We start from the raw sequence: 18,854 nt of genomic DNA on the forward strand, positions 1-18,854 counted from the left end.
GGGATTTTTTTCTAATTTGGTTTGATTTGGTCTTATTTAGATTCTTGCTTGGAGAAGAGGTTTATCAGGGTGCAGAAACTTTTCAGTTACCAACCAGAATACATTTCTTCCTCTGTCCTTCAGAATAGAACTGAAGTTTGGTAGAGCCAGGCTGTGCCTGGGCTTCCCAGGCTCCCTTCTGTGGGCTAAATAAGTGCACAATTAACTTTATACCAAAAAGATGGAACCAGTAAGAACATGTGAGGTGTCTGCTTCATTTCCAAGTCACTTTTCCTAGAGTTGCTGTAGCCCAAGTGAGCTTCCCACAGAAGGATTACAGAGATGGGGACAAACCCTCAAGGAATGACAAAGGATGCAAGAAATCACCCAGGACATCAACAATAACTGCCTGCCTCACATACAGTACAAGAGACTACAATGAACTCTCAAATTATCCTTTAAAGTTATCTTTGTTGTAGCAGATTAACCTGTACCCAAATTAACAGAAAGACTTATTTTCCATGTCAGAATGCACAGAGCTGAGTTTTCTGTGGTTGGACCCGGGATACAGCAAAGAACTTTCCAAATGAATGTTGTCTCTTACTTAGCAACCTACAGCAATTTTAACAGTGTTCCCTTGGGACTTATTAGCCAGGCAAAGCAATGCACATTAAATATCATGTGCATTGAATTTAGATGAGTTTTGAAGTGTCTTTAAAAATATAGTTGACTCCCCTTAGGGTTTTCCTTTCAGTCACCTGTCGTCAACTACAGCCTTGACAATATTAAATAGGAAGTTCTAAGAACAAAACAATTCTTAAGCTTTAAATAGCACCACCTTCTTGGTAGTATGATCAATTATTGTACCAACCAAGTCATGCCTTATTCTTTCATCCAGTGTACCCACATCGCATTTGCTACCTGCCTGTGAGCCACAGAAGTCATCTTGGTTATCAGATCGGCTGAGGAAGTATCATTAGCTTTGTACTCAAATAGCCCCATTTTACTTAATCATGGCCACAAAGCTCAAGAGTAGTGACATGGAAAATTAAGTTATGTGGAAGAGAAGTTGTAATGTAATTCCTTTGAATACAGAGGTGAAAATTCATCTAAAATATGTAAGAAAAAATGGACTATAGTCATATAACATTTAGTTGAGTACATTATTATAATGGCCCAGTTTTATTGCTAGTCATCCATATTCATCTTTTACTCTATTTAATTGATAAACTCAATCTTATACAATCTTGTATGTATATACAAGGAAACATAAAATAAACAGGGTTCAGTCCCGCCTGTGATTTCAAGCATCCACTGGGAATCCCGGAAATTATCCTTTGCTGACCAGGAGAGAGTCAACTGGACATGCAGGCCTTCCATTTATTTCCCTCTGTAGACTGAGGAACTAGACTTCAACTTTTGCCTCCAATTCTGTCCCCCCCAAGAGATAGTCACTGTCTCTTATTTGGCTCTGATCCCCAATCTTAAGCATCCCATGTCACTATAATGCCCCTTCTGCCTACCCAAAACAGTACATGACCCACTTCTCTCCTCAGTCACCTTGGAAGGGACACCATTGCTTTGTATCATTTTCACTCGTTGAGTACACACAGGTATGGTGCTGGGTGCTTAGAGTAGAAAGCTGAATGAGATGGAATGCTAGGTCTGAGTCTAAGGGAGGAAGAGTATCTTTTTACACTGTCATATGTCATGTGGCAAATGCGTGGCAAGGGCATGTGGCTCCAGAACTTGTTTTATTTTGTTCTGGGATCGTGGTTCTTGATGTTTTGATTGTTATGGTTTTGGTTGATTTGTATTTATTTTTATACCCCTGGTTGCTGGAACTCACTATGTAGAGCAGGCTGGACTCCTCTTTTCCTATCAGCTGATCCTTTCCTCACAGACACATCCCCTTGATAATCAAGATTAACTGTCACACTCCCTAAAGATGAAACTAGATGAAAGACCACCAAAGAGCCTTGTCCCACGTGAACAGAACATGCAGAACCATGGGTGGCACACCTGATCCGGGGCTTACACTTAGAGTATGCAGTAGAGAAAGGATCTCATCCTTTGTCCCTCTCCCCTTAGCCTTATTAACATTGTAAAAGGAAAAGATTTTCTTACAAAATAATTTCCATATTAAAAAGGAAAGTTTAAAAGTTTAAGTTCAGACAAAACAAAAACCCCAAGAAATCACATCATACCTATAAATTCAACTAGACTGTAATTGAAAAAGCTACTTTGAGCCGGGCGGTGGTGGCGCACGCCTTTAATCCCAGCACTCGGGAGGCAGAGGCAGGCGGATCTCTGTGAGTTCGAGGCCAGCCTGGTCCAGAAGAGCTAGTTCCAGGACAGGAACCAAAAGCCACGGAGAAACCCTGTCTCGAAAAATCCAAAAAAAAAAAAAAAAAAAAAAAAGCTACTTTGGAGGTGGGCTCTGGACTCTTCACAACCCCTTGGCCTGGCTGCAGTTACTGGCTCTCATAAGAAATGTGATGGTTGCTTTTCCTCATGTCCTCCCATTTGCCTCGGCTGGGCTAGTTCTTTATTTTTTCTCAGCTCCTCCATCCCTTGCATCTTGCTTCTTTCCATGTTTACATGTGTGCTACCTGAAGCAGATTAAATGTCAGTTCTGTACTGGGTGGTTTCCTTCAGGGAACTCCTGCTAATGAGAGTATTGATCCAGTGAGAAATCTTAGCTGGATAGGATGGGCTTCTCCGAAGCTCCCGTGGCAGACTCTTACAGTGGGAAACTCTGCTAATTACCCAAGTAATTACTGTCAATGTCTTTTGTGTTCTCTTCCTGCCAAAACAGTGGGAAGTGAGAATGCAGAGCTGGGACAGGAAGCATGGATTAATTCATTCAGAAATTGCCTTGGCTTCTTCTCCTCTTGGAATCCTTTGAATTAGAAAGAAAGTTCTCCCTAAAACATGGCTGTTCTCACCAATGGATGAAGCTCTTTCTTCTCCCTCCCAGATCTGTGCTTGCCATAAAACAAGTATTTGGGGTGAGACTACCTCCCCACCCCTGCCGAGGCTCCTGTTCCTTTTTCCATGGAACAGGAACCTTAGAGGACATAAACTTTTCATACTTATTCCTAAAAGCTCAAATTTTGTCATTATGTGAATTTTGGCTATTTATAATTAACTTTGCTCTCTCTGTAGCCTCAGGCTAAGGCTGTATCTTGAGCTACAATTTACAGGAAAGGAGAGGAGTGCACCTTTGGAGAATAAGTTGGAGTGTTTTTTTTTTTTTTTTCTGGTTGTGTCTACTTTAAATCCCAACTTCCATTCACCAAACTGCTTATGTAAATTAATTAATTAATTAATTAAATAATTAAATAAGCAGTTAAATAGATAACAAGGTTCCTTCGGCCATGTGACTTTCCATAACTGCTTGTTTTTTCAATTACAGTTTAGTTGAATTTATAGGTATGATGTGGTTTCTTGGGGTTTTTGTTTTGTCTGAACTTAAACTTTTAAACTGAGCTGCATCCCCAGTCCAACATCTTTACTTTAACAGCCTTGAGAAGCACTATTTAGACAACAGTCTAATTTTCCAATATAGCAGTTACTAATGGCAAGGCGGTTCATTTGGATTATGTTCTATTGCTGGACCGAGAAAGAAGAAACCAAAATGGGTTCACCTGTGCTAAAGCTTGACATCACCATTCTGGATTTAGGCTGATTATCTGACCTTCCAAGAAATCTGGAGAGAAAGTTGCTATACCGGCTGATCCAAGAAATAGACGAGTTTAGTCAACGCGACAGAACAGAGTTTTCTGCTTTAACTCTTACAGGGAAAGTGGCTTTGGAGCAACCAGTCTATGCTCTGTCCCCCATTTCTGATGTCTCCAGCTTTCTGACATCTATAAATATTCACTGTCCGTACTACAGAACAGAGTTCTCGGAACTGATTAGTATTCTGAGAGTTGCCTGATGCTGGAATCATCCTCTGCTCCACCAAACCCTGACAAATTTGTTTAGTGTGCCTCTATCACTTGTGATATAATTTCTCTCCTATGCACTAACTGACGGGACCTTGGGAAATTTGCCCAGCCTTTGTTCCTTCAACTATAAAATGGAGGCATTGGGTAAAACTAGACATACATTTTGGGATTGTCATAAGTATAAAAGCAATTAGTAAGAGTAAAAGCCTTGGAATGTAGCTACAATGCTGTTAATATCCATCATTAGCTATTATTATCAGTGTTATTGCTATTTTTATAATGCATGAAAGCAGAGATTTGAGGAACACTAGGTCCTGGGAACTGGGAGGATTAAAAATATCCTTCATCAAAGTCTTATTTGAGTAGAGTTCTGTCCACTCCTCTGTCCACCCACCTCCTCCTGCTGTTGTTCTCATCTGGAACTGCTGGTGTCACACAGGACCACAGGCCATGTCTAGAAAGCAGCTGGACTTAGAGAACAAATCTTCAAGAGGGTAGAAGCATCTCTCCTTCCCATACCTGTTGTACCCCTGCTGGTCCCTCAGACCTGGGAGACAAGGTTGCAGCTTCCAAGCACACTAGAGATGGAGGATTGAAACAGACATATGATGGTCCAGTTCAGCACCCAGTGAGAACCAAGAGGATGCAGCAATTGAGAGACCGAGTGCCTTTCCCTCGAATACCCCTTGGACATAATTCGTGCTGTTGCTCTGGAATTCTAAAAACCTGAGAAAACTTCTTTCAGAGCAGGAAATGCTAAGAAAGCATAAAAATCTATTAAAATTATTTTTATAAATGTCCCTTCTTTTCTAGGGTGTATTTTAGAAACTGGGTCCTCTGGCAAGAGGAAAGAAAGTGTCATCGAGCTATATGCAGACAATTCTCTCAGAGCATGATGGGACATAGCAAATATCCCCAAACCAGAAAGACATAGGGAGAAGCAAACCAATGCCCTGAGTGGTTAGTTCTTTTACACTAGGGCTAATTTTAAAAGCTCCTGGTTTCCACTGTGGTCACATTGATAGATGGATAGACTAAAACAGAATCTCAGTATGTTTTCAGAACTAAGCAGAAAGAGAAAGGCATGGAGTCAAGCACAGAAATCCTCAGAGATGCAAAGGTTGAGGAGAGAAAAAGTAAAATATTGGGAAGAGAGGAGTGGGAAGGGAAAGACCCCAAATGAGAAAGCATCAAAGGAGGAAGGACCTTGGAGCAGACTGAATGATGGAGAGGCCTCATAATTTCTGTTTGAGCTAGTCCAAGGGAGTAGAGAAATTTGATCATGAAAACTGCAGCAAGAAAAGAGCCAGGGTGAAGAAGATAGTGGATATAATGACCCAGCCTTAGGCTTGTAACTTCATGATGCTTCTCCAAACATAATACAGAGGTGAAGACCCACTGACTGGGGAAAAGTATGTTCTGTAAGCCCCAGGGGCAGACAGCTCTTTTGTTGCTGTTTCAAACTTCAAGAAAGGCCCTCCTACTCATTCACCATCGCCTTCATACTCTGGAGTCTCAGTCACTCATAGAAAGGTGGTAACACACGCCAGCAAGACAACCTTCAACAGGATCTCATAAAGCACAGGTTCTTTATGTGGGAGAAGTAATGAAACACCTTATTGGGGAGGCAGATTTCAAAATGTAAATGTATTGTTCAAGCAGAGAACAAGGGAAATTACTTCCTTCTGCAACCAACCCATGAACACAGGTCTCTTTGGAGGTAGGGCTTTAGGGAGAATGAGGAGAGGGGGCAGTTGTCTTTCTTGTTCTTGTTCAGAGTTTAGTAATGATATAAGGCATCTGCTAACTCCAACAGAAACATGTGTTCATATTATTACTACAGGTGTGCATGAGAAAGTTGATTGTTAACTCAACAGAACCTAGAATGCCCTGGGAGACTGGTCTTTGAGCACCCCAATGGTAGATTAGCTTGATAGTACAAACTGACATGGCAAGATGCATCTTGACGATGGGTGGGACTCTTCTCTCTGTAGGCAGCCCTGGACTATGCAAAAATGGAGAACTCAAGTTGAGCACCAGCAAGCATTCAAGAAGAGTCCATTTCTGTTGCTTGCCATCAAGCAATCCTGGATTAAAAACACAGCTGAAGGAATATGGAACAGTAACAGGAATTATAATAATTGAGTAAAAAATAAAGAACTACATCTAAGAAATGTGGTCTAATTACTTGTGTACAAGATCTGATCCATGGAGACTCTTGCAGAGATGCTATTCAATAGGATAGTCCTGACAAATATACAGGTAGATTCGTCTGTGGAGGGCATGACCTAAATCCAGACTTTGCCTGTGTGAGATGCAATTTCAAACTATGTACCCTCTTTGCACCACTGTTGTCTCATCTATATGAAGATGAAAATATTAACTCACATTTAAAATTAAATCACCAGATGTATGAAGGCATAAAGCAGAAATAACTAAGTATAGCACCAGTCATTGAAAGTGGACTATTCTGCAATGATTTGCTTTCCTAAATCATAGTCTTTTAGAGTCTTTCTGTCCCTTTCCCTGATTTTGACAATCTATGTCTTTTAATGGGAATGGTGGGTTTCACTACTAAATAGGTAGGATCGATTTTATTATCTTATTATTTGCTTTATGTGTGGGGGGATGATGATGATTTTGCTTTCTATATTGAGCATTTCATTTCCTTTGATAAATCAATTGGTAGAAATGACAAGTTTTAGATAGCAAGATATATGTGTGTATAAATGGATGGTAGACAGGTAGATAAGTGAATAGGTAGATGGATGAATGTATAGATGGATGGATATGTAGATAGAAGAATGAAAAGATTGGTGGGTAAACAGAGATATAGGTGGATGGATGGATGGATGGATGGATGGATGGATGGATGGATGGATAGACAAGAGGTAGATGATAGAAATATACATAGCTATAGATGATAGATATATATGTAGATGACATAAAGACAGACAAGAGATGATAGATAAGATAGATAGATAGATAGATAGATAGATAGATAGATAGATAGATGATAGAGAAAGAGATAGGCTCATTTTTCAGGGGTCCATCTGAAGACTAAAGTATACATCTTTAACTTAAATTAAGGTTCTACAGTGGATTAAGATTTTACTGATGTCATGTGAAGAATCTGTAATCTTCTGAATTTTGACTTTTTGACTCCTTTCGCTCCCTTTCTTACATGCAATTTTTAGGGTATACTGAGTTTCCCTTAACAATCTCTAGCCTTGAGGGAGATTTCCTTCTTCTGTGGGCAAGCAAGAAAGAGATATAGTTTGGAGATCAACCCTCTGTCTGATGTGTGGTTGGTAAAGTGTTTTTCCACTCTGTAGACTGCTTTTTTGTCTTATTGACCATGTCCTTTGCTTTACAGAAGCTTCTCAGGTTCAGGAGGTCCCATTTATTATTGGTTTCTCTCAGTCTTTGTACTACTGGGGTAATATTTAGGAAGTAGTCTCCTGTGCCAGTGTTTTCAAGTGTACTTCCCACTTTCTCTTCTATGAGGTTCAGTGTGGCTGCATTTATGTTGAGGTCTTTGATCCATTTGGATTTGTGTTTTGTGCACAGGGATAGATATGGATCTAGTTGAATTCTTCTACAGGTTAACATCCAATTATGCTAGCACTGTTTGTTGGATATGCTGTCTTTTTTCATTTTATATATTTTTTTGTTTCTTTGTCAAAGATCAGATATTTGTAGATGTGTAGATTGATATCCTGGTCTTCTGTCCCACCTGGTCCCGTAGCCCTTTAGTCCCAAATAAACACACAGAGGTCTACATTAATTATAAACTGGTTGGCCTATTAGTGCAGGCTTCTTATTAACTCTTATAACTTATATTAGCCCATAATTCTTGTCTGTGTTAGCCATGTGGCTTGGTACCTTTTATCAGTGAGACATTCTCATCTTGCATGCTCTGTGTCTGGCTTTTTCTGTGTCTGGATGATGACTGCAGATCGAACTTTCCTCTTCCCAAAATTCTCCTGTTCTTATTGCCCTACCTCTACTTCTTATACTTTCTGCCTGGCTACTGGCCAATCAGCATTTTATTAAAAATAATACAAGTGAGAGGATAAAAGACATTGTCCCACAGCACTCCCCCCTTTTTAAAAACAAAAACAAAAAACCAAGAACTCTGAATCTTGTATCCTTTGTTTAGCTTTTTGTACAGACCATGATCCATAAAATCTTGCAACCAACATTCTAAACAAAGATAAAAATAAATGGGAATGTAGTTTTCTAGGATACTTCTTGTTGATTGGGGGCACTGATAATTTTACAGGGACCTAAAGAAAATTTAGAATTATGTCAAGTCCTGACTGAAAAATTCTGTGAGGCTTGATTATCTCAGCTAGCAGTCTTGAAACTGTTCTGAATGTAGAACTCAAAGGAATCTCCAACAGAGGTCCTCTGAAACGTTGGATCATCTGGGCCATCTGCACCTATCGGAGATTTCTCAGGGGGTCTTCCTTGATAAAACCTGATTTTCCTTTGCCCAAAATGAATCACAGCCTCTCATTTCCTGTGGAAACAAAAACAAAACCTCTTCTCCAAAGTAACGTATCTTTTGATTTAAATTTTGAAGTCAAAGCATTTTCAAAATATGTACGTCTGATTAATCCAGCAGCATTTATAATCAAATGTTTTTTAGCAGCCCTTGCTCCTCCCTCAGCAGTCATACGATTCAAAAACAACACAATAACATACAGTATCCAGAATCTCTGTGTATTTTTCATTTTTACGTGACTTTATTTTACATTTACATTAAGGGATATTAATGACCAGTGATTGCCATCTCCTGTTAATATAGTTCTCATTGTTGGTGATGTTAATTTGTGCATTTCCCCCTTCCTTGGGATTTGCTGCTATGAGACCATCAATTGTCTGCATTTTTGTTGGTGTAGCCAACTTCTATGGGTTGGAGTTTTCCTTCTAGTACTTTGTGTAGGGCTGGGTTTGTGGCTAGGCATTGGTTAAATCCGGTTCTGTCATGGAATATTTTATTTTGTATCTCTATGGTGATTTAAAGTTTTGCTGGGTATAGTAGTCTGGTCGGGCATCCATGGTCTCTTAATGTCTGTATAACACTTGACCAGGACCAAACAATGACATTGTTTCCATTGAGAAGTCAGGTGTAATTCTGATAGGCCTGCCTTTATACGTCATTTGGCTTTTATCCTTTGCAGCTCTTAATATTCTTTCTTTATTCTGTATGTTTAGTGTTTTGATTATTATGTGGTGAGGGGACTTTTTGTTCAATCCAGTCTATAAATTTTTTCTTTAATTTTTAATTTTAAAATAACATTCTCCTAGTTATTTTAGGTCATTTTTTTCTGCTTCATCTGTATTGGAGTGCTCAAGTTTTAGGGCCACTAGTTTTTAATTGGTGTTATGTTGCTCTTTGTGGTATTAAGTTTGTTCTTACATTGTCTATTCATCATTTCCTCTGATTTGTGAAGTTGGGCCTGTGTCCCTGGCAATCACTCTTCCACATGCCAGTGAATCCAAGGCTCAGCTGGTTGCTCCTCATGGTGAAGTCAGGGCCATGGTTCCAGTCACCCCAGAGGTCACTTGGCATTCCACAGGTTTCTCTACAATCCCAGATGTCAATCAGGCCTGCTTCCACAGAGATCATTGGCTTTGGCCTGCTCCCGTAGAGGTTGCTGACTGGGGCCTGTTCCAGTAAAGGTTCAAACCTATTTTGGGAGAGGTTGCTGGCTCTGGCCTTTTCCTGTGGAGGCTGCTGGCTTAGGTCCCATCCCACAGAGGTTGCTGACTCAGGCCTGCTCCTTTGGAGGTTGTTCCCTCATATCTGCCCCTGTGAAGGTTGCTGGCTTAGGCCTATTTCACATATGTCACTGGCTTGGCCTGGTCCAGCAGAGGTTGTTTCTTTGTTGCCACTTTGGATGGGGCAACTGCTCTTAACAGGAAGTTGCTACTCATGGTTCCTGCTTCTCTCACTGCTGGAACCTCATGATGCCCCTGGCCTTGTTGGCCTGGCCAGCCTCTTCAGACAGATATGTATATGCATACTTCCTTTTCTAGTCCTCACAGAAACACTGATTTGAAGTGTCTCACTTCTCATTAAAGAACTAAGAACTAACTAAAGAATTTCAGTGACTTGACAGCAAAATGTTAAATAATCTCCATTGAACACAGATGCAAATGTTCTCCATAGAGGTCTTTGGAGCAGTGCCTAAAAGGGAGCTTGCTAGAAAGAATCAGTTTGTTTTTAAAGGCACCTCAGCCTGGATGGTTATCTGTTTTGAGGCCCTGGTACATTGGAAGATGTTTGGCAGGGTCTCTGACCTGATCAATCAGTATAATTAGAATACATGTACATTTGATTATGATTTATTTTTACATATATGGGTGTTTCGTTGCATGCATATCTATTTACTAAGTACATGCCTGGTTCTCCCTGAGGCCAGAGAGTGTATTGGATTCCCCAGAACTAGAGTTTGCAGTCTGCTGTCAACTACCAAGTGTGTGATGAAAATTGAACACAGGTCCTCTGAAAGAGCAGCCTGTGTGTGCTATTAACTACTAAGTCTGTATTCCCAGAGTATATGTGTATTTTCTTAAAACAACAAAAACATTGGCTGGAGAGATGACTTGACAGTTAATACTTTACTGCTCTTTGTCAGGATTCAAGTTTGGTTCCTAGCACCCATACCAAGTTGCTCACAACCACTTTTAGCTACAGCTTCAGGAGGTCTAATTCCTCTGATATCCACGGGCACCTGGGTTTGGGTACACACACACACACACACACACACAAGCTCACGCACCTTTTTTTCTTTTATTGAAAATAGATTTTTTTCATTTAATATATTCTGATTATGGCATCTCCTCATTTCTACCCTTCCCAGTTCCTTCCTATTTTCCCTCTCATCTAGATCCACATCCTTTTTGTCTCTGGTCATAAAACAAACAGGCATCTAAGAAATACTAATAAAATAAGATAAACCAAAAACAATCAAAAATCAGAATATAAACAAGAAAAAATATCAAAGGAAAAGCACAAGATATGCATATAGAGGCAGAGACACACATGTTTGCATCCTGAGAAACCTTATAAAAACCAAAACCCATAATATATACACAAAGGACCTGTAAGGTTGGAGGGAGTGGTTTTAAAAAATAAAAATACTTCAATTGAGCTACAATGTATATACACATTTTAAGTGTAATGAATACTTAGATGATTTTCCTTTATTTATTTACTTATAATTTTAATTTTATTTATTTATTTTTGAAAAGAAAACAAACTATCATTTTTCATTTTACATACCAATCCCAGTTCCCACTCCCTCCCATCTTTTCTTCCCCCCACCTATCCACCCCCCCCATCTATACCTCATCTACTCCTAAGAGAGAACAAGACATATTGCTTTGGGAAAGATCCAAGGCCCTCCCTACTATATCTAGGCTGAGCAAGGCATCCATCCAAAGAGAATAGGCTCCAAAAAAGCCTATACAAGCAGTAGGGACAAATTCTTGTACCATGGCCTGATGTGGAATTCCCCTCCGTCTGCTGTGAATACCATTGGTTAATAAAGAAACTATCTTAGGCCTGCACAGAACAGAATAAAGGTAGGTAAAGAAAACTAAACTGAATGCTGGGAGAAGGGGGTGGAGTCCAGGAGAAACCATGGTGCCCCACCAGAGACAGATGCCAGAACTTTACCAAGTAAACCACAGCCTCATGGCAATACACAGATTAATAGAAATTGGTTAAATTAATATGTAAGAGTTAGCCAATAAGAAGCTAGAGCTAATGGGCCAAGCAGTGATTTAATTAATACAGTTTCTGTGTGAATATTTCAGGGCTGAGCAGCAGGTAACAAACAAGTGGCCTCCTACAACAACTGCCAGTGGCCCCACAGTCTACACAAGTCATACAACTGTCAGCTAGAGTTGGTGAGCTCCCATTAGCTCAGGTAAACTGTTTCAGTGGATGTGCCCATCACGGTCTTGGTCTCTTTACTCATATTCTCATTCCTCCCACTCCTCAACTGGACTTTGGGAACTCAGTCCAGTTCTCCAATGCCGGCCTCTGTCTGTGTTTCCATCAGTTGCTGAATAAAGGTTCTATGGTAATATCTAAGATATCCATCAGTCTGATCACAGGGAAAGGTCAGCTTGGGCACTCTCTCCTCTATTGGTTAGGCTCCTAGCTGGGGTCATCCCTGTAGACTCCTGGGAATTTCTCTAGTGCCAGATTTCTTGCTAGCCCTACAATAGCTCCCTCAATCAAATTATCTCTTTCCTTGTTCTCATCTCTGTCCTTCCCCCATCTTGACCATTCTGTTCCCTCAAGTTCTCCTCCCCACTATCCTTTGCCACTTGTCTTCCCTTCCCATCCTCCCTACTCCTCCCACACCCATGCTCCCAATTTTGTCAAGTGATCTTGTATGTTTCCCCTTTCCAGGTGGATCTATGTATGTTTTTCATGGAGTTCATTTTGTTACTTAGCTTCTCTAGGATCATGAACCATAGGCTCACGATCCTTTGCTTTACAGCTAGTATCTACTTATGAGTGAGTACATACCATGTTCATCTTTCTGAATCAAGGTTACCTCACTCAGAATGGTCTTCTCTAGTTCCATCCATTTGCATGCAAATTTCAAAATGTCATTGCTTTTTACCACTGAGTAGTACTCTAATGTGTAAATGTGCCACATTTTCTTTATCCATTCTTTGGTTGAGGGACATCTAGTTTGCTTCCAGGTTCTGGCTATTATAAATACTGCTGCTATGAACATAGTTGAACAAATGTCTTTGTAGTATGATTAGGCACCTTTTAGGTATATTCCCAAGACTGATATTGCTGGGTCATGAGGTAGGTTGATTCCCAATTTTCTGAGAAACTGCCATACTGATTTCCAGAGTAATTGTACAAGTTTACATGCCCACCAGCAATGGATGAGTGTTCCACCTGCCCCACATTCTTTCCAGCATAAGCTGTCATTGGTGTTTTTGTCTCAGAGTTGTTTTGATTTGCATTTCCCTGATGGCTAAGGATGTTGAGCATTTTCTTAAGTGTCTTTCAGCCATTTGAGATTCTTCTGTTGAGAATTCTGTTTAGTTTTGTACCCTATTTTTTAATTGGGTTATTTGGAATTTTGATGTCCAATTTCTTGAGTTCTTTATATATTTTGTATATTTTGGAGATCAGTCCTCTGTCTGATGTGGGATTGGTGAAGATCTTTTCCCATTTAGTAGACTGCCTTTTTGTACTATTGACTGTGTCCTTTGCTTTACAGAAGCTTCTTAGTTTCAGGAGTTCCCATTTATTTATTGTTGATCTCAGTGTCTATGCTACTGGGGTTATATTTAGGAAGTGGTCTCCTGTGTCCATGCATTGAAGACTACTTCCAACTTTCTCTTCTATCATGTTCAGTATGGTTGGATTTATATTGAGGCCTTTAATCCATTTGGACGTGAGTTTTGTTCATGAGATAGATATGAATCTGTTTTCATTCTTCTACATGTTGACATCCAGTTATACCTGCACAATTTGTTGAAGATGCTCTCTATTTTCCATTGTATATTTGCTTTTTTATCAAAAATCAGGTGTTTGTAGGTGTGTGAATTAATATCCAGGTCTTCGATTTAATTCTATTGGGCAACCTCTCCATTTTTATGCCAATACCAAGCTATTTTCATTACTGTAGCTCTGTAACAGAGCTTGATATCAGGGATGGTGATGCCTCTGGAAGTTCCTTTATTGTACAGGATTGTTTTGGCTATCCTGAGTTTTTTGTTTTTCCATATGAAGTTAAGTATTGTTCTTTCAAGGTCTCTGTATAATTATGTTTGGGATTTTGATGGGGTTTACATTGAATCTATAGATTGCTATTGGTAGGATTGCCATTTTTAATATGTTGATCCTACCTATCCTAGAGCATGGGAGATCTTTCCATTTTCTAGTATCTTCTTCAATTTCTTTCTTCAAAGACTTAAAGTTTTGTTGAACAGATCTTTCACATTTTTGGTTAGTGTTACCCCAAGATATTTTTATGTTGTTTGTGACTATTGTGAAGAATGGTATTTCTCTGATTTCTTTCTTAGCCTGATTAACATCTGTATATAGGAGGATTGCTTATTTTTCTTGTTACTAGCTAACTTCAGTCTCCTGTTCTTACTGTGTGACCTTAGCCAAGTCTAAGCTCTGGGTTTGTTCCAAAATGAGACTGGACTATTAGAGAATTTGTCCCTACCATTGCTTCCAGCCCTAATAGACAGAAAATTCTCTCAGAATACAGGTGTGTCTTCCTTTTTCAATGTCAGAAACAGCTGAAGGGAAACAGTGTGTTTATGAAAAATCACCCTGTCTAATTGACCTGTTCCCATGTGACTGACATTCCTAGTTCAGGAAGTGAAGGAACCTATGAGACATGGAGCATCTGGTAATGGACATTCTGTGAAGAAACAGAATGGGCTATAGGGTGGATAGCTTGGATGGCATGGATCCCTCTTACTCTGAAACCCAAGCAATACTCATCCTGGTCAGATGCAGATCCACAAGCACTACAAGGGGTGGTATACCACTCTGTAAAGCAGCTTCTCATCACTTGGGGTCCATCAAGTCAATGGGTGTTTCAAAGATGAAAGGATAAGGTCAATGCTAAGCCACACTCCTACTCTTTTCCCCCAAACCCTTTCTTCTTGGGAAGCAAGTGTTTCTTCTACTTCCATACCTGAGTCAGCATCACCGGTGCCCCATTGTCTCTCTAGCTTCCAAGGTGGCCTTCTTCTCTTCTTGGTCATGGCCCTCACACAACATCCATATGCTGTCCACACTATCACAGAATAAGACAATTGTAGGTAGCAGATTTCTGCTGAAGTTTGAGGGGCAGACAAAAAAGATTTATGTAGAGCAAAAAAAAAGCTTCAAATTACACATTAAATATTGAACATGAAAGACATTTTCCACCCCTTTGCTATGCTATGCCAGGTCACAATTGTCATGTCTTTCTCATCAGCACCCCGAGAAACCACATGGTTCTTCATCTCTCCTACACTAAGCTTCCAGACTCCAGGAATGTCCTGTCTTGCCTGGTTATCTATACTGTGCCTATCATGTCCCCTACAATGTGTGGTTGATTTGGCTGACACAGGAAAGGAACAAGAGGGAGTTTGCCTTCTTCAGCTATTATGTCCCCTAGTTCTTATAATCACAGATTCGATTCCACAAGTGAAAAAGTGTGCCATTAATATACAGTACATCAAAAAGTCCCATTCTCCTCAAAACTATATCCACTCATTCTGACAATTAAAAAAATAAACATTTGCCATACATGGTGGTACATGCCTTTAATTACATCATTCAGGAGGCAGAGGCAGATGGATCTCTGTGGATGCAAAACCAGCATGATATACACAGTGAGCTCCAAAACATCCAGTTTTATAGAGAGGGACCCTGTCTAAAAATAATAATACATTAAATAAATACATATGATAAAGAAGTTATTTACAAGTTACCTATATGTGGGCTTTTAGGATCCTGGGGCCTCATCTGACTTGCCTTTGTTGAGATTCCATTGTGGAATATCCCACAGTCTCACATATTTAAACCAACATCACTGTCTGGAAAGGTTATGGAACCTTTAGGAGGTAGAGCTTTGTTGAGGGAAATGCATTACTGATGGAAGGCTTTGAGGCTTAGTAGCCTCTTTAGCCTTTGCTTCCTGACTGTGATGCAATGTGACCAGATGACTCCCATGCTTTCCTCAACATGATGGGTCCTATGCCCTTAACCAATGAGCCAAAGTAAGCTCTTCCTCCCTTAAGTTGCTACCGTCAAGAATTTTGCCGAAGCGAGTAGTCCAGAAGAGGAACTAATACAGTCTTTAAATGGATAAATGCTTAAGAAACAATGAGCACTGAGCCACCACTCAGCCAAGATGGGCTCACACTTCCAAGAATACACCACTAAGTGTCATGGATTCACACACTGCCTTTTCCTTTGTGCATTTGTAGAAATCCAACTACGCATTCGTCTCCATTCAGTGAACAGAAGCTTGAAATCCAGTAGCAGCGTGAGGCAGTGACAGAGATGAAAATGTGTAAAAATTATTTGAAAAAAGAAAATATATACAAACACTGATCTGTAGCCTGGGGGGATGAAACACCCATGCCAGAAAAGGGAAAGGACCAAATGAGATTCAAAAGTATCCTGCTCTGTTTGGCACTGCTGGGGAGCTGCAAGCACTCCAGATATTTACAGACTCCGTGTGTTCTGCTGGGAAGTGGGAGGAAGACAGATGGCTCTAGGAAGAGTGGGCGATCTGACATCAAGCTCATGAGCCAAATGGTATTTTCCAAGTTCCACCTCTCCAGAACCCATCCATGGAAACCCACAACCTAGAGCCATGGCCCATGCCACTCTCTCCTGCTCTCTTAAATCTTGAGGTCTATATAATATATATACTATAAAAATATAATCATTAAAAATTGACTAGTTAGTTAAACATGTACTGCCCTGTTAAATGTTGTAACCAGTCTTTGTCCATCAAGTAACTCCTTGAAGGCCACCACCAGATCTTCCTTCTGTATCAATCTGGCCTAGTGTTCCTCCATTTATTCAGCACATTCTTACCTGACACATTCCAGTCTGGCTGTGCCAGAAAAAACATCAACAACAAATCACAAAAATGTCTTTATCTTCATGGGAATTTTACTCCAGAAAGACAGACAATTAATACATAAATAAGAGAAATCTGCCTCCTATTTAAAGTCTGTGTGTGATTTCTTTCACTGTCGGGCCTTAAATGCCACCCTAGATACAGGCATGATCTGTGAGACACTCCACTGAGGGAAGAAAAGAGCTCAGATCCTCAGTTCCCAATGCCTGGCACTATTCTGCCCATATCTGCATTGCTGGACCACAATCTTTACTTCTAGGTTCTCCTTCTAAGGTCACATTTCTCTCTGTGAGCTTCTACTATAGACAGTGTAGCAGTTAATGTACACTGTCCACTTGATTGCATTTGGAATTGCCTAGGAGATACACCTTGGCTATCTCTCTTAGGGTGTGTCCAAAAAGGTTTAACTGAGGAGGGGAGACCTATTCTGGATGTGAGAGATACCATCCTGTGCTGTAATAAGAAACAAAGAAAGGAAAAGGCAAGCTGAGTACAAGCAATCATCTCACTCTGCTTCTTGATTGCAAATGCAATTTAAATAGCAGCCTCACAATTCTTTCTCCATGCTCTTCCCACCAGAATGGGCTGTATCCTCAAGCTGTACTTCAAAACTTATTTTCCATCCTTTAAGTTACCCTGTGTCAGATGTCAGGTATGCTGTCATAGTAACAAGAAATGTATTAATACAACATCCAGGACTTTTTCCCTTCCACTTCTACCATCCCTTCCTCCCCACCCCCAGGATTCATAAAACCATTCCCTCCATTGTGTAATACAACCCCAAATCTGGTAGTACACCTGGAATTCACCAGGAAGAGAAGGTAGTTCTTCCTGGCTTAGCCTCTTGCTTATGCTACCACAGGAAGTAGATAACACCTTCCTTAGCACTTTTGCTATGGACTGTGTCTCTGTGAACCAATTAGATGCCAAATTAGATGTAATTATTGGAATTGTCTTTAAATTTTTAATAGAGCCCCAAACTGGGAATAATAGAAAAGATCCTATTAGCTCCTTCTACCCCTAACAAATTCTAATGAAATATGTGAAGGTCTAAGCCACCATCCAGGACTGACCTTGAACCCATGAGCCCAAGTCCACCTCGTATCTATGACCAGAGAGAATTACAGAGAGGAAGGCTTGTAACTTCGTGGAGAAAGAGCTTTGGGTCTTCAGTGGCACCATGAAGTCAGAGGAAAGTGTGAGGGAGATTCCCCATCAGGACAGGAACTGAAACAGGGCAAGAACCTGGAGGCAGGAGCTGATACAGAGTCCATGGAGGGGAGATGCTAATTGGCTTTTTTCCCATGGCTTACTCAGCCTGCATTCTTGTAGAACCTAGGACCACCAGCCTGATGAACCTGCCCACCGTGTACTGGGCCTCCCCTCCAGCAATCACTAATTAAGAAAATGTTCTACAGGCTTCTATATAGCCCTCTGTTATAAGGGAATTTCTCAACTGAGGCTCCCACCTCCCTGATGACTGTATCTTATATTAAGTTGACATAAAATTAGCCAGCACAGCTTGCCTGAGCCAGATTTGAAGGGTCTTTGCCATTGAGTGACCACTTTCATAGAGGGACCATAAGGCAATGCGCTTTCCATAGAATCACAGAGTCAAAGTTTCATGTCTCATTGTTGACAAAGCTTTCCCAAGCAGGTTGAAAGCTGTGTTAAATGAAAATAGTATTTTCCTATCTTATCTTACCAAATGTAGTTTCTTCAGGAGCCATCTACAAAGGAAAAATAAACCTGACAGAGAAAGAAGAGTGGAGGGAGGAAAGGAGGGAAAAGGAAAAAAAGATACCATCTGCTTTTGAAACTCCTTCTTGGGGAGAATGAGAAGGCAAACAGCAGTGAGTTAAGGGCCATCTCTTGTAAAGAGCCGGAAGAAAATGTGAATGCTAAGATTAAGACATGGAAAGATCGTGAAGCAAGAAGCAGGTTGTAGGACAGCAGGTCCTGATCAGTACAGAGTTTGGGAGACATCCACAGTGCAGAATTTGGGTCAATTAGCTGGTCATTCTAGAGTTTAAGCAGCAAATTGACATAGTTGACTTAAATTTTAAGAATCAATTCTACAGTTTCCCTAAGAACAAAAGGGGAGGAGGAAGAGTGGCAGCCTATTAGAAAGACATAGGGAAAGTTCGGAAGCCTACGTAAGTACCCAGTGGTTGCTTTTCTCAAGTATATAGATTCTGGAAACCCAGGAACGCCAGTGCCAGGTCCTTCTGGATCATCAGGACTATAGCAATCTACTGGACATTAG

Source organism: Microtus oregoni, unplaced genomic scaffold, assembly GCF_018167655.1.
Source record: "Microtus oregoni isolate MIOR12 unplaced genomic scaffold, Mior012 000049F_ref0000343, whole genome shotgun sequence".
Taxonomy (NCBI): Eukaryota; Metazoa; Chordata; class Mammalia; order Rodentia; family Cricetidae; genus Microtus; species Microtus oregoni.